A 23,791-nucleotide genomic window follows, 5' to 3' on the forward strand; every position below is an offset into this window, starting at 1 on the left:
AGCCTGCGTGACTTTGATAGCAGGTACTCTTGTGGGCTTTGGGGACACAGCAGACGGTAAGCATGCAAGCACACAAAGCCGGTCCTCGCGGAAGCAGATGTACATACGTGAGATACACACATGCATGTATAGACGCCAGGGCAGAGGTGTATGCGCACTGGGCGTGTGCGTTGCCGTGGTGATTGATGCTGCAGTGAAGAAAGTCGCACAGAGAAGGTGAGAACAATGGCTCGTGGCTTGTCCACAACAAGAGTGTAAATCAACTCTAAGCACGAGCTGTGTGCAACACACGTCCCAAAGCATGTGAACGCGGGACATTCATAATACTGACACTCTCGGAGTTGAAGAAAAATGCAGACTGAAGCTAACTTGCTTTTCTCTGTTTGATGGATTTTAAGTGCAAGTCCGAACTCTACATGAGATTATCGATATACGGATGCCGTGGAATTAATAGACACTCTGCGCCTCTCTCACCGTGACATGCAGATGGTAACTTCAGAGAGCGATGTAGACAAACGAGCCATCGAGCTAATCTTGACAGTTGCCGGTCAACTCGGGATCCTCCGAGTCCAAAACCCAAAACCCCCAAAAACATTATGAATTGATCTAACATTGTAAAAAATGGGGAGTGATATTTTCTCGAAAAATCCTGTTTTTTTCACTCAATACGTTGTGTATGAAATGAGCGATATGAAAAAGTAAAAGCTAACTTCTCATGAGTGGCTTTTTTTAAATTCAATAAACTAGTGGAAATTACTCAAAAACACTTCTGGTAAAATGAACCGTATTTCACGAACTATAAGGCGCACCTGCACATAAGCCGCAGCAATTCTAAAAAAAAAAGATTTCTACACAAGCCGCGCCAGACTATAAACTGCAGTTTTCTATGTTAAAAAAAATATGTTGTTTAGTGCATGCAAGGAGCGATTTTGTACTGTTAATACACGTAAAGGTACAGAAATAGATTGTTGAAACATTGCCTGTTGACACGGTAACAACTTTGCGAATTAAAACAGAACAGACCCAAGAGAAAAAAAATCGAGATTTATTTAGCATGTTTTATGAACTATAGAGCGCCCCTAGTGGTGAAAGAAAAATCCACAGAAAAGCCGCACTGTTGTATTAGCTGCATGGTTTAAAATCTAGGAAAAAAGTAGCGGCTTATAGTCCGGAAAATACGGTACTTAAAATATCTGAGTGAAAAAACTTTACTAGATTGCTTCCAAGTAAATATCACTCCCCATTTTTTACAGCGTACTGCAAACGTCTACCCAGTCATTTAAAACTTTGTTTGCTTCTCTCGTTCAGACCAGAACACATTTAGATCTCCCCGCCATAAAATGATCTCGTAACTTCACGCTTTAAGAGAGTGAGGTGTGAGAGGCAAAGCTTGCGAGCAACTATGAGCAACTCAGTCCGACGCTTTTCACGCTCACTCCCACCACGCAATATTTTACAAGCAGCATCACGCCAAAACCAACAAGCACCTTGTTTCCACTTCATTATCATTGCCCCCCCCTTCTCCTCTCTCCCGCATGTTGGCCAATTGCAGAAAAAAATAAAACCAAGTTAAAATGCGTGCGTATCGAGACACAGACGATGACGATCACTGTCACATCAACACATGCATGCGCTCTCGTAACACAAGCAGCCGTGCTGAGTGTTAAGCGGCAGGACCCAGATGGCCGCCACCTGAGGTGCGGTGATGGGCTCCGGACAGGATCTGACACACACGCACGCGCACAGATGGAGACCCACGGCGAGTTTCTGGGAGATGGACATGCTGATTATTGCGTTGCTCAGATCAATGATTCACAACATGGTCATCTGACTTGAGGGGGTGGGGCTTGCACCCAAATGAGACGGATTACGGGCTTCACGTATTACTCTCTGTATGCTGCGAATACATTTGGATAAATATTTTTAATGTACAATGATATGTTTTAAGATCTCAAAGTGTCTGCGGGAAAGGCACTTCATCAGAGATTATTTTTTTTTCATCGGTGCTGCTGTTATGGTTAGCAAATGGTTTTAAATGGGCTCATTGGCTTAACGTTGTAAATTTTGAATGACAAGATAAGATTAAAGAGGCACTTGTGAATTGGGTAAAAATATGAAATAGAGTTTTAGAAAAATCAATACTTTGAAAGCTTCTCTGTTGTGTGCTGCTGGTTTGTAAGACGGAGTGAAACATGCAAGATTGAAAGACTTTTTCGTTAAAAAATGAAGAAAAAAAATCATCTGACACGCTGTAGTTTTTCTGTCATTTTCATTTCTTTGTTGCCGGCTCACAAAAGCCACAGACAGACTCTGGGACGGCTTCTTCCTCAAAACCACTACCGCACAAAACCATTGGAATTGTGACTGGTAGCCCTCTCGCTCAATTTCTTTATGAAGCTGTGCTGAAACTTCGGTTCAAGACGCTGGAGAAGCCAAGCGAGGAAGTCACACTGAGTGGCCTTTATGGATGACTTGACAATCACAGCGAGGTCAGTCCCGGAGGGTAGAAGATATGGTGGAGATCACACAGGAAGTTAGACTTGACACATTTCTTTGAGGCCACCTGTTGAGGAGGAGGTCCTGTGGTGCACTGGTTTTATTTTGCCGGTCCTAGTACCGGTTTCCACCTTGGCAGCCTTGCGGTTTCTGGATGGTCGGGACCCTTCCTGGAGGACACGCACCGATCCTGATCCACCTCGTGACCCCAAGTTCAACTTTTCCTACAACAGACCCATTGAGCCGCCCCACTCAACTCGTCGCTGGATTTCATGCTTGGAAGAAAGCTGGTGTGCTTCGTGAAGTTCGTCATGTTTCCTCTTCTCCTTGCTTTTTGGTCCGCCTGTAAAGTCATATCGTCAGGATTACATTCTTACAAAACTATAATCGACTCCAATCAAGAAATGAACATTTCTTTACATATTTGTTCACTTTTGACAATTAAGGATTACTAAAAAATTTTAAATCCTCACTGTCCTGTGAAAAACGCGTCATTTTTTTTCAGATTTTTATTTTTACTTGACTGGGGTTTCTGGGTTACAGACGTCCCATTAATGCAGGGGTGGGCAAACTACGGCCCGGGGGCCACATGTTAAACGTTTTAATCCGGCCCGCCGAACATGAAAAAAATTAACTGAATAAACCTGTTTTATTTTCTAAATAATGTGTTTTTCCAAAGACATATGCATTGTTTAAATGCTTTTGTTCATTTTCATTTAAAATTAAATGCATTCTTTTTTTTCTCCGATGATGTGAGGTTACCAAAACACTCCATCCATCTGCTCCTGGTCTGTCAAATTTTAGAACCCATTGTGGCCCGCCAATCAAAAGGTTTGCCCACTCCTGCATTAATGTGACAATTTAAAAAAAATTAAAAATGCAAAATTAGATCCGCGTGTTTTTCAAAGGACTGCGACTATGTATTGAATTTAAACATTTTATGACGGCAAAGCTACAACTTTGTAGCACTGGATCAGGTTTCCTGGTGGAAAGTCAGATTAAATCCTTGCAAATAGAAGTTAATAGCATCGCACGGTTAGCATGCCTGGAGTCTCACATGAATGAACTATAGTGTTTTATTTTTTAATACAAATCCTAACTAAATTGCTGTTCGAAAACTGAATTTTTTCGTGTTTCTGCGCGCGCGTGCATGTGCGTTCATGCATAAATGCAACAGATTCCGACAGTGACAGTTTGTCTCATTTATCAAATGTCCTTAAGCAGTTTAATGGATTGCATAACAACAACACACCTACTTAGAAAGTTTTGGAGTTCATGACCTCGGTGGGCCCCCTCGGAGCAAGCCTTTTCCTCACTGCCTATTCTGTGTTTAAGTCACAGTGGGGGGAAAAAAAATGATGGGGCGGATATGTTAATTTTCAGAGGCAATTAATGCTGAACACCCCAGAAGCCATTTAAGTTTCTTGGCTTATTAATTATGCACTTTGTACATACTAAAATACCCAATGTTGAAAAAAAAAAACTCAGCTAATTAGTGTCTCCAAAATATTGGTCGTTTTTCTTCTTAAGACCTTTAAATAGGACAAGCGGGTGCTGGCAAAGCGAGCCAAGTTATCTTTTTTGTTGTTGTATTTATTTTTTGTTGCTGTATAACATTATTTAAAAGCACAGATTAACTGCAATGAGGTTAAGACGAAAAAAAAAAATGCATTGGCACAATATGCGCTCCACACTGTCAGTGTCAACGAGCAGGCGATTATCCAACTTTCATCCATTTTTTTTTCTCAGCTTTTCTCACAATGTAGATGCGATTCAAAATGTGTTTTTTTTCAGGGACGAAAGCAGACGCAAAGGAATTAAAACTTGACGTTGAGCACAATTATATTTTCCATACAAAATATTGAATGAATTTCCCTTCATTGGAAAAGGCATACGACTGTCAGACATCAATTTGTGATTTACACATCTTACATGTCTGTAATCAGATTTAATTAATGTTGTGCTTCAAAGATGAAGATAAATATGACCTTTAATAGTCTCACAATGGGGAAATTTGAGATGGGGAAATTATTCCCTGGCAGTGTCATCAATTAAAAATAAATATATTTCCTCAAATAGAATTTAATTTCCACCACCAGCGAAGCTCAAATCCAAGAATGCAAGATATTGTCTGCACTTGAGTAAATAAACCACCACCTGCCACTATTAAAACTCATTCACTACCAACTGTGTGAAAAAATTGAACTTTGACGTCTTTAGCCGTCAATGGTAGTCAATGAGTTAAAAAAAAAATATGTTGGAGATGCATCCATTGCACGCTTAGAAGTCCTTGTTACTATCGAGGTTGTAGTTTGTTTTTAAGCAACACATTTGGAGGAACCATTCATAGCCCACTGGAGTAACAATGACAAATCCCCGAGATGCGGCACGTTCTCACACATGACAATGACAAATACACCAGGCTATTTTTTTTTCCTGATAAGTCTACTCTGGGACTCATTGTTCGAAACTCACCTCGGAAAAGTGCATCTCTTAAGGAAGTGGGTTAGTAGCCCGTGTGGATTTCATCCACGGGAACTTGTAGATGAGGTGTCACTCAAGTCATGTTACATGAAAAACCTAAAAGTTCATTGTTGGGTGTTTTTCAGATCGCCCTTAAAAGGTTTTCTCCTGGCTGATATGGACTACGACATCACATGGGTGTTGGGCAGCCGGTCAAGTTTAAAAAAAAAAAAAAAAATATAGAAATTCAGTTCATTTTCACTCACCAACTATTTCCCCTGTTCATGTTGGTAGTAGAAAGATTTTCCACGACCTCACAGATAGTCGTGTCACAAAGCCGACAGTTAACTTGTTGGGAAAAGCCGGTGCGGGCTCATAAAGTGTGAAATGAATTTGTAATGGAGTTTTTCAATATAGAAACAGTTTAATAAGTGCGTAAGGAAAAAAAAAAAAGTCCGACCAGGATCAACAACCATCTGTGATCTGACATCATTGCAAGACAACCCGATAGCGTCAGTTGATTAAATGTGACACTAATCCATTTTTTTTTTTTTTTTGCGACTTTTGATCCTATCAAGAATTTAACTGCAATCCTCTGTGACATTGGCAGTTAACTCCTCTCCTCATACTACCAGAAAAATTATTATATTATTTATTATTCCAGTTCAATATATATAACCAATTCATGCATTCATTTTAGCCTGCTTTATAAATATACCAAGTCTGTCAATTAATCTAGGGAGCTTTTATGCATTTTGATACTAAATAATGATTTTTTTTTTTTAAATAATCAAGTTTATCAATTTATAACGAAATAATAACTAAAAGACACTCATGAATATCATTTTTAACACCGCCCCCGGCACAACTTTACAACATGCAGTAAGATCTTGAATTCAAATGCTTGGTGAGTGCTGCTGTTTTGTTGAGCAACAGACTTCATTTAAAACCTGCGGGTGTGAAGAGTAACATCTCTGAAATGTAATTATTTTTGTTCCTAGGAAAAATATGATCGAGGCATTTTCTAATTGAGACTCTTTCAAATGAGTAATTTTATTTACATCTATATATATATATATATATATATATATATATATATATATATATATATATATATTTATATATATATTTATATGTGCTTATATCACATATTGCTGTAATAAAAAAAAATGTGACCAACCTCCTCTTTTTTTTGAGGGGGGTGAGGATGAGGAGGTGACTTTTCACTCTGTGTCTCGCTCCAATGGTCCAAAAGGTCACAGGGTCCTGTTTACCTCCGTGAGGATCCATAATGCATGCTTTGTATCGTTTACTTAAGGGACTCCCTCTGCCACTCATAACCGGCTTGGGCCGATGTGACAGCGAGGCCAGAAGAGAGGGAAGATAACCAACTGTCAGGACACTCCTTGGGAAAAACTGTGCATACACGTTGTGCATACGTATGCTTGTGCAAGCATCGCATACGAAGCACGCTTTACGTCTGGTTCATATTCTCTGCAAACATTAATTTATGACTCAAGATGAGCCACAGGAGGCAAATGAAGGTGGCGGAAACGAATCGCAATCAAGGAGCATTGATTAGCATTTGTTCCACTCTTTCCACATTTTTTTTCACAATTTAAAACGGTTCCTAGGTGCTCGAATAACATTTCTGTGATACCATTTCAGCAAAAATCCCCAAAGGATTGACAATTTCCATTTCCATTAGCTGTCAAATGACTCGGGTCAATTAGTGGAAGCCAGAGTTCAAGGCAAACATGGCGAAGCAGCGTTTAGTTGTTATGCTGCACAGAGAAGCCAAGTCAGCCACAAGTGTAAATGCTTTTAAATTCAGAATAAAAGCTTTTTTTTCTTTTCAAAATCTAGTTTTTGTACAAATGTTCCGTTAGTTATGTCTTACCTCGTTTGTTTTTAAATGCTTTTAAATTTTGTTCTTTGAGTCATGTGAAGCTCATTGCAATAGCTGCTTTGCCTGGCCTAAAACAAGTGAGCAACATCTTTGACATGATGGTGTTTCAGACTCTTGCACATGCTTGAAAATTTTAGTTCTTTGCCAAGCCACAGATGATGGAACTTGTGTGGGAGGTATTATGTCATTTAGCCAAATTGTGTTGATGCGATTTAGAAAATTCAGAGCAGTTTGATCATAGACACATTTTTAGAAATTGGCAGTTCACACGCACATTATTTGTAAAATCTCCACATGTCCCCTTTGAGGAAATCGCTATTGATGATCCATTCTTCAGGCAACATTTTTCGATTTACATCGATATTGACATTTAACTCATTCAATCCATAAGACGTATATATACGTTTTCAAAATTCTAGTCCCCGCCTCCCAAAGACGTATTTATACGTCTTAGCCTTTTTTTTTTTTTTTTTTGCGGCATAGCTCCATGTTTTTATATCTTTAGAAAACAATATTCTGTCGGCCTTGCAAAAACAGTCAAAATCCAGAAAAACAATGCTGTGATGGAGGTGTTCCCTCGCGTGAATGTGGATGGAATTTAATCAGTTAATGATCGTATATGGTGGCTGAGCGGCTGGGCCAACTCGAAATGGCATGGACTGTCACATTTATATTTTAAAAATCCATTGAATATATTACAACGTCTGTGTCAGAGTCTCTGCTCTCCAATGAAAGCGTTTGAACCGATACATCCGCAAGTGGAATCACGGAGGAACGTTTCAACAAGTTAGTGGAGCGCTTCAACTACTTTCAGAGCACTTTTATTTTCTTGCATTTGAGATATCAAATCAAACACCGTCTTAACAAAAGCGCTGACGTCAATTACACATAGCAACAGCAAAAGCGTCACCGGTAAATAAAAGAAACCTGCAGTCTTATTTAATTACCAGTAAAATAAGTAGGGCAGAAAATGAGGCTAGCTGCCCATCCAAAGTGATCATATGGACAGATCAAGGGTTGCCTCAGCAGGCAACCCGAGAGCGATTTACCGGACCCTCACTGGCCTGCGAATGTGTGCGTGGGTGTATGCCTGCGCATGCATATGCTTCATTCCACGAGCATGCTGTACGTGTGTGTATATGCATGTGTGTGTTTGAGAAGGTGTGGACCCTCGTGTCAGGGGACCCTGGCACCTACTGATGAAGAAATCAAGTCAGACAATCCCCCCACGGTCACAAGCTGCCCTTACACCCCACGCGGCCTTCTTAGCAGTCTGTTGCATTGGCCTCGGCAATCATTACTCAGAGTGGGATGATAAATATGTATCTAAGTGGAACACACACACACACACTCACCTCGAGAAAGACGTTTCTTTACTTGTCTGTCCGTTAAATGCAGATGTTATCAGTTCTTATCTACACTTCAGACAAGGTGTGTTATCCCTTTTAGGTGTTGTTGAAATAGGCCTGTCAATCCGGCAGTTGAATCACCAAAGGTAATTTCAGGACAGTAAAGCATAGTCATCTCTCAATTCACAGCAATATAGCTTTAAATGCCAACAGGAAGTTATGACCAATCTGTAATGCGCTGATAAAACGGTATTTACAAAAAAAAAAAAGGCAACAGAAAAAAAACACTTCATGGATGTTGTATGAAAACATAATAAAAGAGCAAATAAAGATATAGACTCATTTTATGCTGTATTTTGGGACAATCTGAAAGTCCCAACAACTATATGCCTAAAATGGGACCCTTAAAGGGGCGTGGTCTATCTGTGTGCCAGTCTGGAGTTTGTTCAATATAAAATTATACACGAGCGCCCGTCGCTCTCCTTTTTTTTGCAGCATATTGGAAGCTAATGCAAATATTGGCTCACGTCATAAAGCAAAACAATTGATAACTCATTTAGTGCCATTGACGGCTAAAGACGTCAAAGATCCTTTCTTTGTTTTTTTTTTTTAACTCGGCTGGTAGTGAATGAGTCAAGCAATGGCTTGTAATGTGCACATTGGGGCACTGATAATATACAAACCAACTTTATTTATGTAGCGCATTTCACAACAGCTGGAGCTGTAACAAAGCACTTTCCATATGGTGTATTATAAATAAGGGGGAAAATTAGAACACAAATAAAAAAAAACAAACAATAGATACCAGAAGAACAGCAAATGTATTTTGTTTGAAATTTCTGATCTGTTGCAAACTTGTGCCAATCATTAAATTTCCTCAAGTGATGTTTGCTGACTCCTGTTTCATACTCGTTTGAATGTGACTGGTTAATTCTGAACGAAACAACATAGCAAGTTTTAAGAGAGCGTGCAATCGCATTCTCTCCGTTGTTTACTTTTACTTCCCTTTTTTTCACTAGAGTTGCACAAGTTATAGGTCACATTTACGGGGGAAAAGTTTGGAAATGATTTATATTGGTGTCATATTTTTATAATAAAAAAAAAAACTGACATTTGAACAAGGCAGGGAAGACTTTGTTACCCCTGTATAAGTATAATCGGTTCCCAGGAGCAACAATTAAATCCTTCCAGGATGAGGAACAGTGGCACTGCTCAGCTGGGACAGATCCGTCCCTAAAAAGACAGAGACATCCTTTGGGGGTGTGCTGCAGGCAGCAGGGCAAAGTTCTTCAGACTTTAATGAAAAAAAAAAAAAAAAAAAATCCAGATCTCCTTGGGTCTCCCAAAAAAAAAAAAAAAAAGTGCTTCAGTTATTTGTTCGAAACTTACAAAAAAACAGGATCATATTTGATAATATGGAATAAGCACAAGACGTTTCATATCATGAGCCAGATTACCCATAAACTCTCATTTCACTTTTTTAATGTCACATTGCATAATTTTACCATATTGTGACATTTCAGTCGCTAATAGATAGGTTTCTTGAAGTATTGTCCAAACAAATGGTTCTACTCGGTTGAATGGTGTTATGTCCTGACGTAGAAGAAGCATTAAGTTAAAAAAAGACAGCAATTTGTAGATTAACAAAAATTTATATTAAAAATATGCCTTACCTTGTCGCAACATTTTCTATCTTTGTGTGTAATTTAACATAATTACGGCAATACCGAGAGAGGTCGACAGCATCAATCCGAAAAAAATAAAAATTGTTAAAAAGCATGAGTAGTACTTAATTTTGTTGTACAGTTAAATACTTTTTTGTGTATACCTTCCATAGCTGCCGATGAAAGAGCCAATATATTCTTTTTATATTCATTAAAATACCACACTCATGCTAACATAAAAAGTAAAACGGCATATAAAATTTCTCTTTATACTCTTATCACAGTTCGGGATTTTCAAATGTAACTCATAACATTCAAGGTTTTATGACGACACAAAGCCTGTTTTAGAATTTACAACTGCTTGGAAGTCCGACATCACAAAATGGTTTGTGTTAACTTTGAAGATTTTGCTGTACCTTGATCAAAAAAAAAAATACTTCAATCCGTCGGATTGACGTGAGCATAAAATTGTTCAAGTTTTAAATGGTTATAACCGGCATTCAGACCCTCCCCGTTTAACCGTGAAGCAAATCAAACTATAAAAGGCTAGAAGAGACCCCGTCTATAGAGCGTCCCATCTGTTTTATGACACAGCATCTGTGCAATGCTTTGAGACGGTGACATTAAATCTAAATTGTTCCTCGGCGTTTTCGAACGCCGCTAAGAGCGAGTGGAGCTGGGCCACATGCAGCTTTTGGAAAATGAAGAGTTTAAGTTAACCGTCGTGAGTGGCGCTCGGAAGAGGTTCCTCCCCGACTTTATTTGATTACCATGCGCGGCCCGATGTGAAAAGGTGTCAGATGAGCATAGAAGCCAGTCATGTTCTAATGAATGGCAACAGATGTACGAGACAGACGCGTGATGGAAAGTCACAAGACAGACAGGTCTCAAAGGAAAAAAATCTATCTATCTATCAGTGTCGGTCCGACTTGAATAAATCCCCCTCATATTGCCATCATTTATGGCACTACAGCTGGAAAAATAATATACAGAAAGACTTACACACTCCTGAGTGGTAGACGACCTAGCTTCTCTCTAAAGGTCCGTCTTAAAAATGGCCACGCAAGTGTATCTGCAATTAAATCCACACTTTTCCCTCCTTCAGCCATTGTGGTTTAAAAAAAAGCAAGAAAATATTTTACATTTTCAAACAATCGCCAGTTACAACTTCCCGGTATGTCGATTCCGCATAGCGCCGCCCCCCCTCGCGAGTGAGCATCCAATCACGAAACGCGTTCATCACCTTCAACGTAAACCCAGCGAGAAGGCCGTACTCTCATCAGTTCGTGATCTGATTGACCATCGCAACTGTCTAACAACTGAAAACACCCCCCCACACCCACACGGAATCGACGCTGGAATTATGAAATCTGCCTGGCAACACGAGTTAGCTAAATTCTGATTGGATAAAAACTCTAACCTAAAAATTCAACACTAGGATAAATGACATCAATGTAAAGAATATGATCATGATTTTTGGATTATGTGAGGCCAGCAGAGAAGGTCTATCTATCTATCGTTCTATCCTCATTTGCGTCGCAGGTGAGCTAGAGCCTCTCCTACTTTTGACACAGTCACCAGCCAATCGCAGCTAGGGCATAGCCATCCAATTATTCCCTAAAAAGTCAGGCTGGTGGAGGGCGACAAGTCTCTTGTGATCCCTGTGAATCATCTTTAGTTGAATGAGTCCAGGGATTACACTGCTAGCTGCGATGGACAAGCTGTTTCGACAAGGATGTAGAATTTAACGAGCGTTTTCCATGTCTTATTTTGACACGGGTTTGTCCAAGCAGAATGCAGGAAACGGGAGTTTTATTCATAGAAAACGCAAAGTACAAAAGTGGTTTGTGTTTCGGTATTTCACGTCTTAAGTCAAATTGCAAAATTCTGAGGCTCAGCTGTATGACCCCACGTCTGTGTGTAATATGCTCGTCTGTGTGCATGTCGCAGCAAAGTGGAGAGGAAAGGCTCAATAGATTGCTTTGTATGGCTAATTTACTCCGCTCATTAAATATTGAGACGCTTGTGTGATTGCCAATATAGTGGCTCCGCTGGTCTTTGTTATGCCTCGCAGCCTACAAAATAGGAGTGAGTTGGATAGGGAAAAACATCTCACAAAAAAACAAAAAAAAACACTTGTCACGGCAGCAATTTGTGCTTGAAGAGCGTACAAATCAGTAAAAGCATTTTCAAGGTTTATTACAAGTGCAAATTAGTTCAACTTAAGTGATTTTTTTTTTTTTACTGTGTGAGCAGAAATGCAATCATATTAGGACATTATGTGTTATTTTAGCAAGACTATGCTGTTTTAATAGAGATTTCCCCGTCTCTTTATTAAAATGCACCGGGGAAAAAAAAAAGTGTAATAAAAGCTATGAGTATTTAGGGTTATTTCCCCTAACGCTACACTTTTGCCACAAACTTAAATACTTTCATCCATTTTTATAACACTTGGGACAAGAGTCTATGTACACCAGGGGTGGGCAAACTTTTTTTGATCGGCGGGCCACAATGGGTTCTAAAATTTGACAGAGGGGCCGGACCACGAGCAGATGGATGAAGTGTTCTGGTAACCTCATCTCATCAGAAATTAATTTTAAATGAAAGTGAACAAAAGCATTACAACAATAGATGTGTCTTTCAAAAACCAAAATATTTAGAAAATAAAACATTAACAAGGTTTATTCATGACATTTTTTTTCAAGTTCGGCGGGCCGGATTAAAACATTTTATGGGCCGCACGTGGCCCCCGGGCCGTAGTTTGCCCACACCTGATGTACACCAATCACAGCTTTACTAAAATAACATGCAGTCAAACTATGGCCACCTTAAAAGCCACAAAAGGTCAAAGGTCAAAGCAGAATTCATCCATTCATCAATGAGGCCTTGCAAGATTTTTCTCATCACAGTTTGTACGTTAAGGTTTCATGCATTGAGATGCATATTTTCCTGAACATTGTTAAATTCCCAAATGTATGAAAATTCAATGTTGAAATGAAACTCGTACGCTATGACGGGGCTTTACCTTTCTTGATGTAAAGTTATGTGTAGGGTCAAGATTATGGGTACGCAAGAAGGATTCCACTGGCGGCTCCTACTTGAACATTCCCAACAAATCCCTCCAGCTTCTCTCCATGGAGTACCGCACGGAGCTAAGGTTAAGCATTCCAGCTCATTGTTCTGTGCGTTTCTTGCCCTCGCATACTTTAACGTGGCGGGAGTATGTAGGACTGTGGCATCGGCATTCCTCTACCCCAATTGAGGAACTCGAATTCCCCCGCACATCTTTTCAAATGGCCACTTTAGCTTTTGTTGAATTGTGCTCCGGTGCAATCTCGGCCATTGTCAGATGCAGTTTAGAGGCTATTTCTTAATGGTGCAGCCATTGCTCTCTGTCCTGTTTCCCCCTCTTTCAGTCTCCCTGTTCTTTATTGGGTTGCGACGTGCACTCCCTTCTGAGAACAGAAGGCTTTTTTCCCCCCCAAGCGGCTTAAAAAGCACCTGGAAGGCCAACGAGCGCTGTCAAACTAGCTTTGCTGATAATAACAGGAAACCATATGAAAAGAGGCGCATCAACTCCAGATGATCATGTTACTTTTGTTTTTCTAATTATGAAATATAGATGAAACTATTAGTTTTGACAAAACAGCCGACCACTAAAAATTACATATTGGTCAGGCAAAACTGATAAAAAAAAAAAATTCATAATCATAATATTGAGAATTAACTGTAATTTTACAGGAAAAATCCATCCATCCATTATCGGAGCCATGCAAAACCAGTCTTGGACTGTACCGCTTACAGGAAAAAAAATAATAGTCTTATTTATTTTGGGGAGAAAAAAAGTTGGTAATTGATTCATTTAAAAAATGACTGCCTTTAACATTGCACCATTTTGGGGTTATAAACCGCATTCTTAGTTGTTTTGGGTGAGCCTATTCTTCAATTATAATTAAAAAAAAGAAGTCCAAATTGTTCTTGTATTTAATCAATTCATATTAATGTTGTATCTCAGTTAGTAACCAATTAATAAACACCTCCCTGAAATTAACACCCCTTTTAGGGTTAGACTAAATGGGTCGTAATTGTAATTGCCTCACTTCACACTTGGTCCTTACATATTTAACTGCAAATACATATACGAATTCGCTTGCTAACCAAAACCGTTCTGAAAAATCAGCTATAAGGCTCCAGTGGGAAAGAAAATAGATGGATATCGCTAACCAAAACATCATCACATAGCGATGGTAGAAACTAGTCTTGAATTTGAATCAAAGTGTGGAGACTGACATGAGATTCTGCGTGTACATCCATGTTTATTCTCTGGGGAGCGAGATGATTTATTAGTTCTGGCTAGTGATGGGAAAATGAAGCTTCAAATTTGCTTCATGAACCAGCTGTTTTATTTTTGAGTTTTCTCAATGGCACTGTTGGTTTAAATAAAGGTTTAAAAAGATGGCGATTCAGGGTGCTTTCAGCCCAATGTTGAACCGAGAGCGCCATCTACAGGAGTCCAAAAATACTACAACTGGTTCATGAAGCAGATTTGAAGCTTCATTTACCCATCACTAGTTCTGGCCAGTCTCCTTTAATTTCATTTCAATTCTTAATAATAGTCCTCTTTCTCATTTTAAACTCCAGTTTTGCTTGACATACTATATTTTGTTACATATAGAAAATTATTTCAACCAAGTCTTATTATTCATCGAAGAAAAACATGCAAACCATATTTTTTTTATGGTCATTTTAAAATTAATTTCTACAACTACAGACTCCCCCCAGTCTGTAATCAAGAAAACAACAAAACAGTTTTTGAACAAGTGCAACCTTTACCGCCCATCCTGAATAAGACGCATTCAACCGGTGCTCACGAACCCGAATGACTAGTATAGAAATTTTATGAAAAGTCAGAGGAGAATAAGAGTGCGGGAAAGTTCCAATCTGAGGAATGCTTTCAAGATCAGATGAGCGCCCACGCTGTTTATATGCTCCGTGTGGAGTCTCTGACCATCTCGGTGCGTGGCTGCAATCGAACGTGTCGCCACTATATCTGGCCTGGATAACAAGCACTGAGCTGTCAGACAGTGTCTAACCCTCGGAGGATAGCTTCGTGTCTGGCCCTCGTCTCACTGATGGACAACTACAGGCCAAGGGAGAATTTGTGGGGGGGGGGGCAGTGAGAGGGAGAGAGTGAGAGAGGGGTGGGGGTGGAGATAGAGAAACTGTGTCTCGAAAAAAGAGGCTGAATAGGTAAAGAAAAACTGAGTCACTGGTTGACAAAAGTATGAGCAAGAGAAACACTTTTAGGGGCGAATACGCAACCGCGCAACAACTTTTGTCACCTCCAAAATGGTTGACTCCACAGTCTTAACTGGTTTCAACTGGTAAGTGTGCAAGGGTGCAGATAGGTAAGAAGATGCAGCGCAGGCTAAGGGAAGGTCACAACCATATAACAGCCGAGCGCAAAATACAAAGCGCCTGTAATTTTGTGTGCCAAAGAGCCGAATCGAATCAAATCGAATCTGATCGAATCAAATTGTATCAAATGGAATCTGATCGAATCAAATGGAATCTGATCGAATCAAATTGAATCAAATCGAATCTGATTGAATCTGATCCATAGGTTTGAATGCTACGTTGTCTATATGTGCCCTGTGATTGGATGCCCGGGATGTCGCCCACCTCTCATCCACGAATGAGATGGAACAGGCTTTCAACCCAATTGTATAACACCAGTGAGGAAAAGGATCGATTTATATTTAAGTGGGTGGTAACTTTAAGGAAAATGGAAACTGGGGGTCATGGGGCGTCATCATCCCCATATAAACAAACATAATTAGCAACATCAAAAAAAGTTGTCTAGCTACTTACAAAAAACAACCTCGTAATGTTCCTCCTGTTTTTTAAACTTGGGTGAAATTGCGGCATCGGACCACAATTTGTATCCTCACAGGTGCTATTTGTTTTTAGTCCAAAATCAGTACTTGGCAGTATATTATTACCATCAACAAGTGCCCATCCCTATTGGGAGAAACAAGGGGATGCCAACTTGCCTTGCATAAAAAAAGTTGTTTTTGGAGAGATTTCTGCTTGTAAACATTAATCCAACTCTCACTCAGTAGTCGCGTTACTTGAGCGGCGATGAAGCACATCAACAGCAATCGATCAAAGTTTCATATAACCCAAAATAGAATTGAAATTATTAGCCAAATAACATGAATAAAAAGTGGACATGGATTAGAAGTGAGGACTATTCTTTAGCACTTTTCCACATTTGGGTTACATAAACATAACCATTCACAGCCACGTTCACATTTAGGGATGACAATCGAGAGTCTTTAATAGCTGCAAAGTCCACACAGGGGCCAAGAATGGAAGTCAGAATGGAATGGAACTCGCTGTCATGTCTAAAATTGTGGTTTAATGGAAGAGAAACCGGCTTGCTCTTTAGCTGTAGATTTCCTCTTCCAACGCAGAAGAGGAGAGAAATGAAGATGATGCATTAGTGATGGTTTCATTGGAAGAAATAACTTAGACGAGTGTATTTCTATTTGTGGAAGTGGTCCACTCTCAGCATTTTACCTTGGTGAAAAAGATTTCAAACAGGCTTTCCTTTTGTTACCCCGTCTTTATTTTGTGAAGCAGTGTCTTTTTATTGAAGAGCTGATAAAACCTACAACACTTTTTTTTTTTTACAAGAGTGGCTGATGCCATTGTTCGGTGTACTAGGGCTTGAACAAGTATGATATAGTTTTCCCAATAATACCTATATGACACACACATACAGTATATATATATATATATATATATATGTTAAAAAATAAAATGAGAAAAAATTAAAAAATATACATAATATATATATATATATATATATATGTATTAAAAAATAAAATGAGAAAAAATTAAAAAATATACATAATATATATATATATATATATATATATATATTAAAAAATAAAATGAGAAAAAATTAAAAAATATACATAATATATATATATATATATAATATATATATATATATATATATATATATATATATATACACATACACATTCAAAATTGTTATACAAGTGATGTTTTTCTCCGATTTTTCTAGTCTATGCATCCTTGAGTGTAGGAAGCACTAGCAAAAGCTCTTTGAGGTTGTGAAGCACTTAACATCGAAACAGCAGCTCTGGGAGGCTATTCTGACATCCTGTAAAAAAGAAAAATTCAAGCAGAAATGGTTTGAAATTAAGTTCAGTGGATGCAAGACTTCAATTAAGAGGTTCTAAATCGTATCTGAACAAAGTTCAAAGAACGGGAGTTCATGAACTTGTTTAAATTTTGGACAAAAGTGAATGTAGTGTTTTTTTGTTTTTTTTACTCATACACTTGTACGTACAAATGAACGACTTTCAAATAGCAGTTCATTTTTGTTCTCGAGTGCAAGTTTTTCTCTTATTGGACTACAAGGGAAAGCCCCGCCTTAACACACGGTAAACGAGCCTTGATTAGGAATAGAAATTAGAATTAGAAAAGAGTTATTCACGGGTTCATTCAAAATAATGTTACATTTTGATCCATTAACTAAACTAGTTCATTTTAAAATGTATGAACTGAACTTTGAACTAGTTGGTGTATAAAATGGCTCCACTGGTTATTATGCAATGTCATATGAATTTCAGCAATTCAAATGTATTTCTTCAACTTCTTTGTGCAGGTCTCAGGCCAAGAAGCCACTTCTGAAAATTCAGACCACACCCCTCGTTTAAAAAAAGAAAAAAAAAACACACGAAAAGAAACACCATCAAATACAACAGTGTTGTGTGTAATCAGAGGGAGCAAAAGAACACCAGGGATGGCCCAGTTTCATCTAAATGCAGATTATATTCATTATCAGTCAACGCTGTTTTCACTGACCTTTTCTCATCTTTTTTACTCAGTTTGCTGCCACCATTCTCATAACTTTTTTATTTCTGGTCAACAGTGGTGAGCAGGAACTAAGTACAAATATTTTGCTACTGTACCTCAATTGTAGCGATGGGAAAATGAAGTTTCAAATTTGCTTCATGAACCAGCTGTTGTATTTTTGAGTCCTCTAGATGGCACTGTTGCTTTAAAGTAAAGCGTTTTAAAAAAAAAAAAAAAAAAAAAAAGGCAATTCAGTGTGCTTTCAGCCCAATGTTGAACAGAGAGTGTCATCTACAGGAGTCCAAAAATACTACAACTGGTTCATGAAGCAGATTTGAAGCTTCATTTACCCATCACTAATAAATTGCTTCACCTTAGCATTCAGTATTATATATACGGTTAAACATCTTAGATGAAAAAAAATCTGAAATTAATGTGATGTGTCCCGAGATCTGGATTATGAAATATGACATGGTAAAAAGAACCCGATCCCTACTTCGCCTGAAGTACACCTCAAAGTGGTTCTTCATGGAACTGTAGCTCACCGAGGAGCCTCCACTCCCCAAGATTCTGCCGTGCCGTTTAAATCAGACGAACCTCCTTCGGGCTGCTAATTGTCTCGCGACTCCTCTTCCTTCTTATTAGCAAAGCCAGGGCTTTCCGTTACATATTATCGAGCTGCAGCCTACTTTGACATAAAAAATATAGGAAAGGACACCAGGCTACTTCCTGCTCAGTCAATTCACAAATATGGGCAAACTCGTGTCCATCCCTGAGAAATCCGAGCGCAACGTGTAAGCGGCTTTATCTTTTGTCTTCTTTGTCACTGCATGTAGGCATGTCTGAGCGCATTTCTTTAGAAGTTTCCACAGCACCTTTCGCATGCAAGGTGACAGTCAAAGTCACTTTTTATCAATCAAAAGACGGATCGACGTCACATGCTGCTACCTCTCCATAATTTAACATGCCTTGAAAGGAAGAGAAGCTTTGAATAGCAATTCCACACGCTACAATATGAAAGGCTTTTTTTTTTTTTTTTTTTACTCGCACGCAAGTCTACATTGTCATTCTCCACACTGGCAAAGGTCTCTTTGATATTTATGCATCGTTCTGGGCCGGGCTGGCAATTAGCAGCCACGCCGGATTGAATCACCAAGAACGTTGCGTTGAGAGATGAAGAAGAGAAATGAAAAGGTGGGAAAAGAGCTTCAGGGACAATAGAAAAAGCAAGACGAGGGGGGGGGGGGTCAGGCTGGCAGATTTATGTTTGTCTGGCGACCATAAGCAGTAAAACATCAAATTGGACTTGTGTCCAACTTGGAAGGAAGCGGCTGGAGAAGGGTGAAGGACTTATTAAGTTACACTTTGCAAGAAAAGACACTTGTATCTAATATATCACCACTGTTCAATGACAACCCTGTATGTCATATTTCCATTTCAGGAACAATATAAACCGTGTTATAAAGCAGTAAATATTTCACAAGAACGCACCACAAATGAACATGTAAAAAAAAAAAAAAATTATAATTTGGCACAATTTAAAAATATATAAGGAAGATAATTTGCAGTTCAAGATAATAATGCACACATTTGATTTAATGTCAATTTTTATTCAATTAAAATTTAATAAAAAAAAAAATATTTCTATGATAGTAGTTTGCATTGGTGAAGATCACACACGCGCACACACACACACACACACACACGCATACGAGCACGCTCGCGTTGATGACGAGGACGTTGGTTAGGATTGGCTTTACCCACCTTAATCCAAGTATGTCTGGCCTGCCTCTTTAATAATCGCCGACTTACCTGAGCCTTATTGAGTGCACAGCAGGTCTTTGCGGCCTCATCCTTGTTATTTTTATCCCTGCTCTGTGCTGCTATAACCTTCGCAATTATAGTGCATTGCTTCGGACAGGAAGTGGAGGGTCATCTGAAGTGGATATGAAAGGGCCTCCACAGGTCACTTCCAATTTATTAGGAATTTAGAGGATTTGTGTATATAAATATATATATATATATATGTATATATATATATATATATATAATGAGCTCAAGAAAAACTAAAAAATTAAGTTGCATTTCTACAAGAGTCGTACTGTCATAAGGTTCTAATATTGAAAAAAGTAAACGGATTTAATTAGAACATTAATAGGATACATTCTTTCTCATTAAAAACGTTGAATATGAAGTCACGGTTAGCACAAAAAAATATGCAAATACAAAAAATATTTTTTAATTTTAATTTATAGTTTTAATTTGTAGGGTTTTTAGTTAAGAGTATTTTTTTTTATTCGGAAGAAAGTCATATTCACATGGGAACAAGTGCAATATTGTAAAAATGTGAGATTACAAAAATAAAGTTCTGATTTTTTAGTAAAAAGTCATAACAAATTGGTAAGTGCTAATCTTGCAATAATAAAGAAAATACATAAATTCGACCATCCTCAGATGGAGAAAACATTTTAATTTTAAAATTTTGTCCTACAGTATCTGATTAGGAAGTTTGCCGTTGAGTGTGTGGCGCACAGGTAGCGTTGATGAAAAATTTGTTTCCCCCTCCGTCATTTAAGTTGCCTGCCCCTGTTCCAAGGCAACATTTGGGTTGTGACTTTTAGCCATTACAGAAAAATCGGCCCCGCTCTTGTCGGCGTCTCAAGACTCCGTACTTCCAATTCCCTCCATTTCCATGTCTGACGCGCAATTTTCCAGATTGGTAAACGCAGCACGGGACTCACACGGCAACTCGAGTGAGAGTTCGGCCGCAAAGCAATAACTGGCTCGGGGATGCAGATTGCTTGTGGCTCACCGACAACATGCCACCACCACAGCTGGGAATTACTCCCATTCCTCAAGTCAGACGCAGACAAGATGTGAAAAAGTCCTTTTTTTTTTTTTTTTTTTTGGTGGTCAAACACATTTGCAAAGTGAGGGATTATCGTATGCAGATGTGCATTCAAAATGTATCTCCTGCTTGATGTCAAAAAAATAGATTGAGGATCAACTAAAGGGATGCATGTCTCTCCGGTGTCCAATTGTGTCGCACCGTCTGCGTAATGATTGCAAATGATGAGCCAGCGGTCACGCTCGGAAGCCCTGATGATCACTTGGCGACACACGTTGACCTCCATCGACTTTTTATTGATGTCTTTTCTCTCTTATGGATTTTCTTCGGCACGTTGGAACAGCATACAAGGAGGAACGATGTAAAAGTTGTGCGACACCCGAAGTAAAGTCATTTCAGTTTGGTATGCATGGGATAAATGCTGTTTTTCTGACCAAAAACTCATTGGAATAAAAAGTAAAGAAGTGTTATGTTCATTAATACTAATATTCATTTAAAATTTTTTTCCAAAGTGAAGTGTAGCTGCTACTTTATCCTTGTTGGGAAATTTTGGGACTTTTTTGGCCTAATTAAATAAAGCTTGAGTGTCGTAAAATTACACAAAAATATTTAAGAAATACAATCAACTATGTCTTACTTTTTTCAGTAAGTTGTATTTTTCTTTAATTTCATGAAATTTTTTATTTCCTAAAAAAAAACCAAAAAAAACCTGACTGTTCTTGTAAAATGAGAACTTTTCTTTCATTAAACTAAAACTATTTTTGTTTAATTGCCTTCTTTCATGGAAAAAAATTCAACGATTTCAAATATTCTTCTTTGACTTCACTCGCAAAATTATGACTCTATTATTTTTTTTCCCGAAACTTTATGCAAAGACTACTTTTTTTCGTGAGCCTTATCATAATCAAAGACAACTTATTTTTCCTCCTAAGGTTCCATTTTAATTTTATGAAGCTACAGATTGTTTTTCTGATAACATTTTCGTTCTGGAAAAAAAAAAAGACCTTTCGCTTATAAAAATATTGCTGTTTTTTCTTAAAAAAAATAAAAAATTCAATTACCTTTTCTTAACATTGCAGCTTTGCTATTTTTGCTAGAATATGACAACAAAAGATTCTCAGAAAACTAACAAAACTTCATTCCCTGAAATTAAGATTTTTTTTCTTGACAAAACAACTATTTCTTAACAAAAATTATGACTATTTCTTGGTAAAATCAGACTCTATTTTTGCAGCAACTCAACTTATATTCTTGATAAAATACAACTTTTTCTGGAAAACCACACCTTGATTCTCCCAAAAATTCCACTTCTCAAAACATTACAACTTAAGTCTCATATGATAACAAAAAAATTATTTCAGTGCAACCAATTAGCCAACATGTAAATAAATGTGCTGCCACGTCGATTCCATGTGACAAAACACAAAATGTTTCATAACACTGACTTGAACGCCTCCCGACCTCTAACAATCAGCTTTCATTGTGTCGCCTCCTTTCCCTCCTCGAAGTGAAACAACCTTCCGCTACCAATGAAACAAAGGAGGTCAGCTATCACACGTTGGCAGAAGAGAACAAGGCAAGAGGGAAGCATTCTGAAGGGGGAGGGGGGGCAAGGTGAAATAGAAGTACGGCTGAAGTTGTGTGGGGAAAAAAAGGTCATATCATCTGAGCACTGTTCTCAAAATGTGGTACGGGCACCAAGAAATGGTATGCAGGTTCACGCAAGTGGTAAGTGAAAAGTCACTGAAATTAACGTTCAAACAGCGCATAGTGGATTAAATGAAAAAAAAAAAAAAAAAAAAAAAAAAAAAGGGGCAGGACATTTGGTGAATACAGTTCAGTTGTATTTAACTTGTGTTTTAAGTAATCGTTATTTTAGTACTACATTTTTATTTTATTTGAAGTCCAGTGTTAATGTTTTAACTGTGCATATTGTCACAGTGGCCCTACAATAATAAATGCAGGTTAGACTTTTTCAGAATAAAACCTCTGACGATGACAAATTTTCCCAGGCTGAATTTTGTCTCAGCACGTCCCTGCCTTCGCCGCGATCATATTTTAATGTTGTAAGCTAAGTATTATTTATTCTTTTTTTTAGTTACTTAAAGTTAAACGACTCATGGTGATAATGTGGCATTTCAAATGCCAAAACTATTATTGAAAATAAAATCGGAATAGTGAGTCTGAACAACACTTGCCCCCCCCCCCCCCCCGCCCCCTAAATGTTAGGAGTAAAAAAAAAAAAAAGATCCAATAATGTTAATTACATCATTAAAATCGCTGAATTTGCATATTTCCCGTTCAAATACAATACATGGGCGAGAAGGGAAGCGCAGCAGCAAAGCGTCATTTTGTGCATCTTTTGTGCCTCACGTGACCACACACCCGTTAATTAACGCAAACACTTATTGGCGTGCCCTCACACAAGAGACATTGCTCTTGGCCTTTATATCCCCAATATTCACGTTTCATCACACATTTAGGGACAATTGTAACATTTTTGACATTTGTGTCTCTCTAACTTTGTGCAATTTTGAGATATGCTGCAGTGGAAAGCAGCTTCCACTGTCTACTAATAAATGACATGGAAAATACTTGTGCAACACAAATAGAAAATGCAGGACGTAATCGCAAATACAAGAATGAATCTACATCAAATAAAATGATTAAAAAAATTTTTTTTAAAAAAGGTTGTAACTACTATGCATATGCTTGCTTTTAACAAATTGGGCTTGGGGAGGGGGGGGTTACCATAATACATTTCGTTGCAGCAGCTGCGTGTTATGCAGTCCACACTTGCACCTTTGAGCACGACAAGGAAATAGATTTGTCCCAAGCCAAGAGTCCATTGTGCTCTTAATGATCATGCAGAAGAGCGCGTGTGCACTGCCGAAAATGTGCAGGGAGTTTCCCAGCGCAAGTCTGCCAACTCCTCTCAGCCCAGCCCCACACGGTGATAAAAGCAGACGCTTGGCAACACACTTTCCCGAGCAAAGCATCTGCCCATTTGCAGGCAACGGGTTTAATGTCAGACTCTATCATTCTTACGTTGAAAATGACCTTGGCATCGGCGTCCGGGCGCTACTAACTGATGCATTGCTCTTAAGAGCAAGAGGGAGAAAATGTGACTGCAAATCAATTCAAGTTTCAACACCGAGCCGTGTGACGG

General features: G+C 38.5%; 1 long non-coding RNA gene across 1 annotated transcript in view; it reads right to left on the minus strand.

Annotated features, from left to right (window-relative positions):
* Positions 1 to 2,252: 2,252 nt before the first annotated feature.
* Positions 2,253 to 23,791, minus strand: part of LOC148337413 (uncharacterized) — a 54,802-nt gene continuing 33,263 nt past the window's right edge. Inside the window, exon 3 of the long non-coding RNA XR_015843283.1 lies at positions 2,253 to 2,839. This is a non-coding gene — a long non-coding RNA (uncharacterized LOC148337413). The remainder of the gene's footprint in view (positions 2,840 to 23,791) is intronic.

This window comes from Idiotropiscis lumnitzeri, chromosome 5 (assembly GCF_059441095.1).
Source record: "Idiotropiscis lumnitzeri isolate Australia: NSW breed Sydney's pygmy pipehorse chromosome 5, RoL_Ilum_1.0, whole genome shotgun sequence".
Classification (NCBI taxonomy): domain Eukaryota; kingdom Metazoa; phylum Chordata; class Actinopteri; order Syngnathiformes; family Syngnathidae; genus Idiotropiscis; species Idiotropiscis lumnitzeri.